Below are 13,247 nucleotides of genomic sequence, written 5' to 3'. Positions count from 1 at the left end.
TTTTTTTTTTCTTTTTCTTTGTCTGCTCCCAGTGGGTAATGTTGGTTCAGTGGGTTGTGTAGGCTTCCTGGTGGAGGTGACTGGTGCCTGTGTTCTGTTGGATGAGGCTGGACCCTGTGGTTCTTGTGGGCAGGACCAAGTCTGGTGGTGTGTTTTGGGGTGTCTGTGAAGTTATTATGACTTGAGGCAGCCTCTCTGCTAATGGGTGGGGTTGTGTTCCTCTCTTGCTAGTTGTTTGGCATGGCGTGTCCAGCACTGGAGGTTGCTGGTCTTTGAGTAGACCTCAGTCTTAAGACAGAGATCTCTGAGAGAGCTCTTGCTGATTGATATGATGTGGGGTTGGGAAATCTCTGGTGGTCTAATATCCTGAACTCGGCTCTCCCACCTCAGAGGCTCAAGCCTGGCCCCCAGCTGGAGCACGAAAACCCTGTCAGCCACAAGGGTCGGTAGAAATGGAAAAATAAAAGAAAGAAAGAAAAGAAAAAAGAAAAGAAAGTTATTAAAATAAAAAAAATTTTAAATATAATTAAAATAAAAATTAAAAAGGTAATAACAATATAAAAAATGAAGAGAAAACCCAAACCAATTAACACATTGTCCAATGATAAGAAGCACTAAAAATTAAACTAAGATAAACATATAAACCAGAAAGTAGTCAGTTGCATACAGGAAACCCCAAGTCTACATTTGCTCCCAAGTCCACCACCTCAATTTTGTGATGATTTGTTGTCTATTCATGTATTCCATAGATGCAGTGTACATCAAGTTGTTTGTGGAGATTTAATCTTCTGTTCCTGAGGCTACATGGAGAATTTCCCTTTCTCTTCTTTGTTCATACAGTTCTTGGTGTTCAACTTTGAATTTGGTCCTGCCTCTGCATGTAGGTTGCCCTCTGGCATCTGTTCTTCCCCCAGACAGGAGGGGGTTAAAGGAGTGGCTGACTAGGGGGCTCTGGCTCACTCAGGCCAGGGCAAGGGAGGGGTTTGGAATGTGGCGTGAGCTTGTGGTGGCAGACACCAGTGTAACATTGCAACAGCTTGAGACATGCAGGGTGTTCTCCTCTGGACAGATTCCTGGAGTCTTCCTCTCAAGCGTTCAGAAGCAGTACTAAAAGACGTAGGGTTGGCAGGATGCTGGGGCAGCTTGGAAAAGGGAAGAGGAAATCCATCAATTGATTTTTGACAATGTGCCAATGTAATTCAATAGAGGAAAGAGTGTTTGTATCTATTGTGATAGGTCAGTTTGTGCTGGACCCTGTAGTTAAATATTTTGAATATAACCCTTGATTACCACATCTATTTTGTGTGCTCTCCTAATGCCAAACATTAGAGCCCTCAAGGAAAAGAGGGAAGATTCAGAGAAACTAATTTACTCTATAAATATCAGATATTTCAAGGGTCCTAGTCCCTGGTAGATGAATGTATATTTATCAAGAAGTCCTACATAGTGGGAAGTGACCTTTTAATAATTGTGTTAGTGGTTTACTGTGGGTAGCTTTCTCATACATTGCACCCAAATCCCTTCCTGTATCCTGCCTCCTCTGTTAGCTCATCCAGATACTGGAGAAAATGAGAGTAACAAAGTTTTCTCCCCTGGGTATAAGAATGGGTGGGGAAAAGGGGGTTCTAAATAGAAATGGATCTGATTAATAGCAGCACTGGAGAAGTCAGAGATAAGAACAGCTTCTCTCTCCCACCCCAACCTATATCCCACAGTCCTGCTTCCCACTCCCAAGATAGGAGAGGTTGAGGAAACTTGATCTGTATGCCCTGGAGAATACTTAGTAGTGGAGAGAAAATCTCATCCATAAATTTCTCTCAGCTGGTGGCAGCTCACTGGCAAGCTAATGCATGATAAGCTGAAACAAAACTATTTATTTTCAGCTTCCCATAATATTTAAGGGGCTGTGTGAAAATTTCCTACATAGCACCCCTATCATATGTTAATATCTGGCAAGCAGAAAGAGATACTTTATTACAAGAAAGAGCATGGGGAGGGAAGGGACAATAATTTGCATTCCCTAGTTAGAGAAAAATGTTAGCTGAGGACCACAGAATTAACATGAAGTCTTTAAAATATGTTTTAATTAGAGAACCAAGTCAGGGAAACTCGTTTAGACTGAGGATTAAATGACTGATGTCCTAGCTTTCCTGAAGAGGAGCTTGAAAGAGAAAGACCAGAAGAAATGGGTAGATACTCTCTTGAAGAGAGAAAGAAACTGGGAGTAGGAAAAGCTTGCTTCCTTGAACCACATGCCTCTCTGACTACAGGTAAAAGCTGCTCTTAGGCCAAAAACTTTGTTTTCTTATTCCCCAAGCTGAAATAGCCTAGCTCAGTATATAGTATATTAAAAAGTAGGTGGTAGAGATAGCAAGGAAAGGAAAATAGGGAGAAGACAGCAGCCTGTGGGAGAAGATAGATGAGAGATTTGAATATAGAAGACTTAAGAGAGAGGTGACAGAGAAGAGAAATAGCTCTTGGTGAGAACTTTTGAAAATTTGTGGATTGAGCAAATAGATAACTTGCTGAGACAGTTTTATTTCATTTTTAAATTTTTATTTCTGTGAAAGAATAATGCAATCTTGAAGTCTCCAGATTTCCCCAAGGAGAATAATTTCCACAATACAGAAAGTGAATGCATTGCTCCTCACTTTCTGCACAGGACATAGGCTGACTCATAAGACAACTAATCTATGGGATAGTCAGACATTTTAAAATGGGACTTTTACTGTGTTTGAGTTATATTTTGCCTCCTATCACACTACTAGCAAGAACTAAAAAGATAGCTCATTCATTCCTTTCATTTGTCTGAGGAGAAAATTCCTGTGGCAGTAAGAATAAACTCTCTGAAAGATGCCCATATCCTAATTCCTATAACCTGTGAATATGTTACCTTACATGGCCAAAAGGATTTTGCAGATGTGATTAAATTAAGGATCTTGAGATAGGGAGATTATCCTAGACTATTTTAAGTGGGTCCAATGTAATCACAAGGGTCCTTGTAAGAGAAAAAGAGAGACAGGAATATCAGAGAGGAGAGAGGTGACAGCAGAAGGAGAGGTTGGAATTATGCAGTTATAAGCCAAATAATACAGGCAGCTTCTAAAAACTGGAAAAGGCAAGGAGCAAACTTTCCACTGGAGCCTCCAGAAGGAACCGACCCTGCTGCCAACACGTTAATTTTAACCCCATAAGACTCGTTTTGGACTTCTAATCTCTAAAACTTTAAGATAATAAGTTTGTGTTGTTTAGATCACTAAGTTTGTGGCAATTTGTTGCAACAGCCATAGGAAAACTAATACAACTTCTAACTCCAAACCAGAGACTCATGCCAAGAATATAAGCCTGGAAGGAAGGAGACCAAGGTCTTATTTTAGGCTCTGCCATTGACTTGCTATGTGACCTTGGGCAAATCCTTGTTCACCCTCTCTGGGGCTTCAGTTTTCTCTTCCCAAAAGCAAAGAGGCTGAGACTAAACATAACTAGTGTTACAGATTCTTTCCTGCTAGGACACCTAGCCAATGAGGACAGTGATAAATTCAGTGGAACACTCCTGGAAATAGTTTTCTTTTTACTAATTCAGGGTAGTGTGAAGCCACAGAATACCTGTCACCTACACATCAGCACTCTAAAGCCCTGCTCTCTTGGTGACTACTTTTGCACATCAGATGGGCCATATTTGCTCTAAGACAGTTATGGTGAGCCACTGGGTTTGTGTGGTGGGATACGTTGTGTCTTTGGTGAATCCAAATTGAACCTAGGGATTTGGACATGTTCCAGTTTTAAAAAGGCTCACTGCATTGAGGGAAGTTGAGCTTGCAGAGTCACACTGGTGCTCATGCCTTGCCTGTCTCCTTCCTTGAGCTGGGCCTTGCATGAATTTGGGCACAAGGTAGAATCTTATCTGCTTGTTCCATGTGTATGGTGTTTTGTTTGGAGAGCTCAAAGCAACTGGGAAGATGAGATCCAGTCTTTGGATTCACTAATACCCATATATGATTTCAGGTCTAGGAGGCCAGTGACCAGTGATTTGTTCCAGAACTGTCTCTGGTCTTCAAGGGGATGCTAGGGCTCAGATTGGGCAAAAAGTCACCCCAATATACTTTATTATAAAAATATCCCTCCCTATGTACTTCCACTTTAATGTTTACCCAAATGCTTAAGGGCAACTTTTGTCCCTACCCTGAGCTCATTCTGAATGTGCTTAGTGTTAAAATGTAGATCTGAAGGTGGAAAGGCCCCTCAAAATCATACAGTCCTGTCCCCTGTAAACAAAGAGAACAAAGAGTATCAATCATCATCCCATTGTACAAAGGGTTAAGTCTCATCCCTCTGCAGTCATCCACTGACAGTGCACACTTAGGGGAATTCAGGATAGGAAAAACAGGATGAAGCATTCTTTGCTTTGGATATATGGGTCCCTAGATAGTTAAGGTTCATGTTTAAGGAAGAATTTCAATGACCCAAGATTCTTGAATACTCCCATACATAGAAAAGCACTAAAATTATTAACCTGAGAGATCGGTTCTTTGTGATTAGCAGTAATCTTGTACCAAGATATATGCTTGACTACATGTATTTCCCAGCCAAAATATTCATAATATACACTGGCTCCTCCCCTACCAATTCAGAGCAGTCCCCTCAGAATTACTGAGGGCTATAGTTTCCCAGTCTATAGTCCTCAGTAAGATCTCTGAATAAAACTCAACTCACAACTTTCACATTGTGTGTATTTCTTTGACATCCTCAACCAACCATTAATATAAAGGTGTGGAAACTGAAATGAAGAGGGAAGTTATCTGCCCAGAATCATTTAGTCCTATTCTTTTGTCAATTAGAAAGCAGGGGGATGCAGATGGGGGATGGGAAGGAGAGTCCATGGGGCCAGGAGAGAAGTATTAATTCTGACTATAGCTTTTTATACATGGCCTTGGACTGTACCCCCATCCCTGATGTCCAGTCAACTTTCATTGCACTCAAGCTATGATTGAGTGGTGATGCCATTTTAATTAAATTTCATTAACTCATTAACAAGTTTATGCTAACACTGTAGCTAGAGGACCAGAGGAGTAGCAGGTAATATCTGTATGGCAATGTCACAGTTCCTGAAACAGGAACTGAGTTTCTCAATCTCTAGCCACAGTACATAGTACATTTTAGATTATTTAGACCAATATTCACACTTAAAAACATGTCTGAAGCCAAAGTTTCATGAGAAACATCTATTATCTATGTTTATCTTGTGCTCAGTACTGTTCCGAGTACCTTAAATATGGTAACTCAATTCCTTAATTCACACAATGACCACTATGCAGTTGAAACTATGAAATTATACATATGTATATATATATATATATATAATTTAAATTATTTATCTAACTATGTAAAAATAATTAGTAATTACAAATATGAAATAATGGCAATAACTATTCCCTCTTGCAGCAGGAGAAATTGAATCACAGACAAGTCAAGTCAAGTAATAAGTAATTGCCAGAACTGTGATTGACTGCCAATTAGTGCATCTTCAGAGGCTGTGTTACTATATTTTACTACCTTTCCTTATTTAGCTTCATTAGAAATGAAGCATTCTGATATTTTATTCTGTTTTGTGTTCTTTTTGTCTTTACATTTATTACCTAAATTGATTTTCATTTATTTATTTAACTGAAATACAGTTTGTCAACTGAAGAAAAATGCACAACCTAAAAGTTGCAAGTTAAGTTTTATTTTGGGAACTTATTGAGGACTATAGCCTGAGACACAGCCTCTCAGATAGCTCTGAGGAACTGCTCCAAAGAGGTAAGGGAGGAGCCAGGGTATATAGGAATTTTTGCTGAAAAAAGAATGTAATGGAACATCAAAAGATTATTGCTAATCACAATAACCAGACATCTCAAATTAATGATTTTAGTGTTTTTCTATGTATGGGAAGATGCAAGAGTCTGAGCTCATTGAAATTATCCTTAGACGTGCATCTTAACTATCTAGGGCCAATAACTAGAGCACAAAATCTTTCCTGTTTTGCTCCATCCCGAATCCCTCTCAGAGTGCACAATCAAGGGGGTGGCTGCAGTGGCTGATGGCTTGATGGTGGGCAACATTCATTGTTTACTGGAATGGCAGGCAACATTCCTTTTCTACAGTTGATGTACAAAATTATGCTTGTTTCAGGTGTACCACATAATGATTTGACATTTGCATACATTATGAAATGATCACCACAATAAATGTTTCATGTTTTCAGTACAGGTTTCCATCCAGTAAATTGATTTAGTAACCTACCAATGGTTCAAAACTATAGGTCTACTCTCCAAGTAAAGGAAAGAAGCCTAGGAAAGGCATGGCCAGCCACCAGACCCTACCCTACCCCACCTTTCATATACTTCTTCCTGGATTACTTGGGTATTGACAATGAGTTTAAGTGGGAGAATGAAGAGATTCAATAGTAACAGCCAGGCAGGCCACTGATTTTCTCTCTGCCCCTTCCACTTTTCTACAAAAGATAAAAGCATGACTTTGGACTACCAATGGGAGTACAATGTTAGGGTTAAGTAGTGTTTCACAGAGGAGCTAAGGCCGTTGAATATGGAGGAAAGGCTTGGTTGAGGAGGGGTGGTGCCACTGACATAAGGGCCATTAATCCTTTAGCTATGTCTTGAGATGAGTCATGTTATTTTGAGCCAGGTTTTGTAGGTACTTCTGCAAAGTCCAACTGATTCCTCATATGGCTCCTTTGGATGAATAGATTTGGGAATAGTTTAAAAGTAGTAGCCCTTCTAGAGTATCTAAATAGGCATTTTCCAAAGAAGACATACAGATGGCCAACAGGCACAGAAAAAGATGCTTCGTGTCACTAATTATCAGTGAAATGCACATCAAAATCAAAATGAGGTATCATTTCACACCTGTTGGAATGGTTATTATCTAAAAGACAAGAAATAACAAGATTGGAGAGGATGTGGGAAAAGGGGAACACTTGTATGCTGTTGGTGTGAATTTAATTTGTACAGCCACTATGGAAAGCAGTATAGAGGTTCCTCAAAAAATTAAAAATAGAACTACCATATGATTCAGCCATTCCACTTCTAAGTATTTATCTGAAGAATATAAAAACACTAATTCAAAAAGATATATGTACCCCTATGTTAATTGCAGCATTATTTACAATAGCCAAGATATGAAAACAACCTAAGTGTCATTGATGGATGAATGGATAAAGAAAATGTGGTATAAATACAATAGAATACTACTCAGTCATAACAAAGAAAGAAATCTTGCCATTTATGGCAACATGGGTAGAACATGAGGGTATTATACTAAGTGAAATAAGTCAGACAGAGAAAGAAAAATACTGTGTAATTTCACTTATATATGGAATCTGAAAGAAAACAAAACAAAACTCATCTACAAATAACAAAATGGTGATGGGAGAATTGGATGAAGGAAGTTAATTTTACATTGTGGATGTATGCTGACTAAACATTGTGGTGATCACGTTGTAGTGTATACAAATATCAAATTATCATGTTGTACACCTGAAACTAATATAATGTTATATACCAATTTTACCTCAATGAAAAATAGAAAAAAAAATGAAAGTAGGAGCCATTCATCAATTTCACATGGATAAATTCAATTTTAGTCCACTTAGGAGACTCTTCTGAGAATGGTACCAAAAGAATTAAAGCACTTATAAGAAGCATTCACACTGATGAAAAGCCTCCAGAAATCAAGTGGGGCTAATAATAATAACATGTATGTCAATTTGGTTGGATGCATGAGCTCTCTCTCTTTGGGTGTTTCGGAAAGTAATCTCCTTCTGTTCAAATATGCTAAAAACTAAGCTTTTATATGTTAATGACTGGAACATATTTTTACTTAACTGACCTTGGTATGTAAAATCTGACTCTTGACTTCTCTCCTTATGCTCTCAGTCTAGCCACATTTAAAAGAAATTAGGTTTGAGGAAGGGAGATAAGATGGCAGAGTAGGAGGACCTTGAGCTTACCTCCTCTCACCAGCACACCAAAATCACAACTGATTGCTGGAAAACTATCAGTAAAAAAGACTGTAATATAGCAAAAAATATATTCTATATCCAAAGACATAAAGAAGGAACCAAGAGATGGTAGGAGGTACGCACTTGCCATATAATCAAATCCCATACCACCTGGACCTACAAACTGGAGAATAATTATATTGCAGAAGTTCTCCCATGGGAGTGAGAGCTCTGAGCCCCACTCCAGGCTGCCCAGCCTAAGAGTCCAGCATCGGAAGGAGGAACCCCCAGATAATTTGGCTTTGAAAGTCAGCAGGGCTTGACTGCACAAGCTCCATAAAACGAGGGAAAAGAGAGACTCCTCTCTTAGAGGGTGCACACAAGGTCTCTTGCATACTGGAACCCAGGGCAAAGGCAGTGACTTCATAGAGGTCTGGGCAAGGTCTAACTGCTGGGCTTGGAGGGTCTCCTGAGGAGGAAGGGGGTGGCTATGGATCACTGTGTGGAAAAGGACACTGGTGGCAGAGGTACTGGGGAATATTCATTAGTGTGAACTCTCCAGGAAGCCACCATTTTGGCACCAAGACCTGGCCCCACCCAACAGTCTGTAGTCTCCAGTGCTGGGTTGAATCAGCCCAAACAAACTACAGGGCAACCACAGTGTTCTACTCACCCACTGGCAGGCTACCTAAAGACTTCCTGAGTCCACAGCCTCCTCTAGACACACTGTCTTGATTACTGTAGATTTATAGTAAGTGTTGAATTCAAGCAGTGTAATGGAGCAGGACCCTATGGGGCCTTCCCAGGACAGACCTCCCACCACCCAAATACTCTGACTGCCTTTTGTCTGTAGAAAAACTTTAGGCAAAGAATAAATTTAATCATAGAAGTAGAAAAATGCAGGAGAAAAGAAAAGCAGTCAAGCAGGACAAAATAATAATAGCTTAGTCATTAAACAAAATCAAGGCCATTGAGTTCCTCCTCAAGGGCTATAGATAATATTCTGAGCCATCTCCTCTGGATTGTTTTACAGGTACTGAAAACCCCCACCAGGTGGAAAAAGTTAACTACACTATGTCCAGACCGTAGCCATGATATAAGCTTCTTCATCTTGCACAATTTCTAGAACTGGCCTCAAGGAAATGGGAACAAACCAACCCTGGAACTGAAGAGTAACTGTACTTAAAACAATCAAGATGATGCTGATCAGACCACTGCATGAGCAATTTCAAGATGATTGTTGGAGCTGACTGTGCTGTTCTGCACCTAGCACCCTTCTTCCACCTATACACTCCTGAAACTTCCCTTTAAAAGCTCTTTCTCCCTGATGATAGTGTGAAGTTGGCTTTTGGACATGAGTCCACCTTCTCACTAGGTTGCCAGCCTACTGAATAAAGAAATGTTTCCTTTCCTACCAACGTTTGTCTTTCGAGTGTTGGGTTTCAAGTAGCAAGCAGCCAAACCTGAGTTTGATAACAGTAATATCAGTCCTCTAACTTTGTTCTTGTCTTTCAATATTGTGTTCACTATTCTGGGTCTTTTGCCTCTTTGTATAAACTTTAGAATCAGTTTGTCAATATCCACCACATAACTTACTGGGATTTTGACTGGGATTGCATTGAATCAATAAATCAAATTAGGAAGAACTGACATTTTGACAATATTGAGTCTCCCTATCCATAAACATGGAATATCTCTCCATTTACTTAGTTTTTTTAAAATTTTTTCATCAGAGTTTTGTAGTTTTCCTTATAAAGATCTTGTACATATTGTGTTAGACTTAAACCTAAGTATTTCCTTTGGGGAAGGTGCTAGTGTAAATAACACTGTGAAAAATTTTCGAATTCCAGTTATTCATTGCCAGTATCTTGGTTACTTTTTTTTTTCAGTTTAGTTTTCTCTGTTGTTCTAATTGGATAATTAGTATTATTGTATACTCAAGTTCAGTGATATTTTCTCTCTTCTTCACTGTGCTCTTGAGTCCATCCATTGAGTTATTACAAGTATTGCATCTTTGAGTTATTACAAATATTGCATCTTTCAGTTCTAAAAGTTACTTGGTCCTTCTATTTCTTTGCTGAGACTGTTTTTGTTTTGTTTTGTTTTTTCCATTTGCTTCAAGCAAATTCATAATTGCTCACTGAACAATTTTTATGATGGCTGTTTCAAAATCTTTGTGAGATAATAATATCTATGTCATTTCATTGACATCTGTTGTCTTTTCTCATTTGCAATTTTCTTGGTTCTTCTTATGAACATGATGTTTTATTTTATATGGGCATTTTGTGTATTATATTATAAGACCTTGGGTATTTTCAATATATTCTGTTTTGCAGGCCTCCTCTGACATCACACCAGTGGGAGAAGGAGAGTCACTCTTTCACTACTGACAGGTGGGGAGTAGAAATTCAGGTCTCCCACTAGCTTTCCTTGACACCCTAGAGTAAAGGGGTAACTCCTTACTGCTGGGAAAAGGTGGGAGTTTCAGATTTTCACAGGGGGTCTGATGGTACCATCCTGGCTAGGAGGAGGAGTGGCACCATTTTATTGCTCCCCATGTGGCCTCCACTGACATCTCTGGGTGGGGAGATGCTTTGTTACTTCTGGGTGGTAGTGAATATTCTGGATTCCCACTCATCCTTCACTGACACTGGTGGGGAATGGGAAGAATGCCTTGTTATCACTGGGGAGGGGAGGAATTCCACCCCCCCACACTAGGCCTCGATTGATACTATGGAGGGATGCTTGTTACCACAAGACAGTAAAGTTCCCAGTCCTCATTTTGTCTTCTCTGTTACCACCCTGGCAAGAAGGGAAGGGATACTTCATTAGAGCAGGGAACGCGTCGAAATCTTGGTTCTCCGCACTGCTTTTATTGACAAAGATGGTGATGGGGTCACAGTTATTTCCACAATTTAGGGCAGTTATTAGCTAGAAGGTTTCTATCTTGCTAGGTTGCCTCTTTGTCTTTTATCTGGAAAGAGTAGGGCTTCCTTGGGGGATTTATTGGCATTTATTGCTCATTGGCATTTCTGTGTCACTGGATTTTCTTCCACCCAGTCTGAGATGTATGCAACATAAAGAAAACCCAGAGAACTCACTGCTGTATCACTCATCAGATTCCATAGCCTCTAGATGGTTTGACTTCTTCTCTCCACTTTTCAGGGCTTTCTCATATTTGTTTTATTTTATTATTTTATTTATCTATTTTTATTTTTATTGCACAGTTCTTTTAATTGTTGGACAGTATAATCTAGAGCAGGGCTTCTTAACCTTTTTTAGTGTCGTGGACATCTTTGTTTTTTTTTTATTTTTATTTTTACATCTTTATTGGAATATAATTGCTTTACAATGTTGTGTTAGTTTCTGCTGTACAACAAAGTGAATCAGCTATATGTATACCTATATCCCCACATTCCCTCCCTCTTGAGCCTCCCTAGCACCCTCCCTATCCCACCCCTCTAGGTCGTCACAAAGCATCAGGCTGATCTCCCTGTTCTATGCAGAAGCTTCCCACTAGCTATCTATTCTACATTTGGTAGTGTATATATGTCAATGTTAGTCTCTCACTTCCTCCCAACCTCCCCTTCTCCCCCGTGTCCTCAAGTACATTCTATATGTCTGTGTCTTTATTCTTGTCCTGCCACTAGGTTCATCAGTATCATTTTTCTAGATTCCATATATATGCATTAGCATATGGTATTTGTTTTTCTCTTTCTGACCTACCTCACTCTGTATGACAGACTCTAGGTTCATCCACCTCACTACAAATAACTCAATTTTGCTCCTTTTTATGGCTGAGTGATATTCTATTGTATACATGTGCCACATCTTCTTTATCCATTCATCTGTTGATGGACATTTAGGTTGCTTCCATGTCCTTGCTATTGTAATTAGTGCTGCAATGAACACTGAGGTACATGTATTTTTTTTAACTTTATTGGAGTATAATTGCTTTACAATGTTGTGTTAGTTTCTGCTGCATAACAAAGTGAATCAGCTATATGTATACATATATCTGCATATCCCCTCCCTCTTGTGCCTCCCTCCCACCCTCCCTATGTTGAGTCATATGGTAGTTCTATTTTTAGTTTTTTAAGGAACCTCCATATTGTTCTCCATAGTGGCTGTATCAATTTACTTTCCCACCAACAGTGCAAGAGGGTTCCCTTGTAACATTTATTGTTTGTAGAATTTTTGATGATGGCCATTCTGACTGGTGTGAGGTGATACCTCATTGTGGTTTTGATTTGCATTTCTCTAATGATTAGAGATGTTGAGCATCTTTTCCTGTGTTTGTTGGCCATCTGTATATCTTCTTTGGAGAAATGTTTATTTAGGTTTTCTGCCCATTTTTGCATTGGGTTTTTGTTGTTTTGATATTGAGCTGCATGAGCTGCTTGTATATTTTGGAAATTAATCCTTTGTCCATTGCTTCGTTTGCAAATATTTTCTCCCATTCTGAGGGTTGTCTTTTCATCTTGTTTATGGTTTTCTTTGCTGTGCAAAAGCTTTGAAGTTTCATTAGGTCCCATTTTTTAATTTTTGTTTTTATTTCAATTACTCTAGGAGGTGGGTCAAAAGGATCTTGCTGTGATTTATGTCATAGATTGTCCTGCCTATGTTTCTCTGTAAGAGTTTTATAGTCATATTTGCTTTAAATATAATGTCCAGGGATTTTAGTTGTGCTTAGGAGGGGGTGGTGGTAGAGAAATGCATCTCTTCCTCTGTGGTCTGGAACCTGAAACCCTTTTTTAAAGTGAGCTTTGGATGTTGCTTGCTTTCATAGCCTGAAGATTCTGCTCAGGAAGCTGACATATTAGAAACCATCTGTATTTGAGCATGAGGCATGGTGGGAAGTGTCTGTGCCTCAGAGTCAGATAAACTTAGACTGGAATTCTAGCACATCATTTACTACTGTATAACCATAGAAAAATCATTAAATCTGTGATCTTCTTTTGTAAAATGAAGGTTATAAAGAGCACCTACCACCTAGGGACATCACGAGGATTGAATGAGACAAAATATGAAAGTGAGAAAACACATGAGAGATAACCACTAAATATTGATTGTACTTTCCCCTTCTATTTCACTTTTGCACTATTCCTTAGGAAAGAGATGTTAAGGAAGGGAATTTACTGGCACTAGAAACCACAAGGAAAAAAGGTTTTGGGCATATAATCATGTGATTAGGCAGCTGCTCTCACTGGGGATCCATTTTTTCCAGGCAGGCAGCATTGGAACCACC

Source organism: Neophocaena asiaeorientalis, unplaced genomic scaffold (genome assembly GCF_003031525.2).
Source record: "Neophocaena asiaeorientalis asiaeorientalis breed wild unplaced genomic scaffold, Neophocaena_asiaeorientalis_V1.1 scaffold770, whole genome shotgun sequence".
NCBI classification, from domain to species: domain Eukaryota; kingdom Metazoa; phylum Chordata; class Mammalia; order Artiodactyla; family Phocoenidae; genus Neophocaena; species Neophocaena asiaeorientalis.
The sequence above is the reverse complement of the archived record's forward strand: the minus strand, read 5'-3'. Positions refer to the sequence as shown.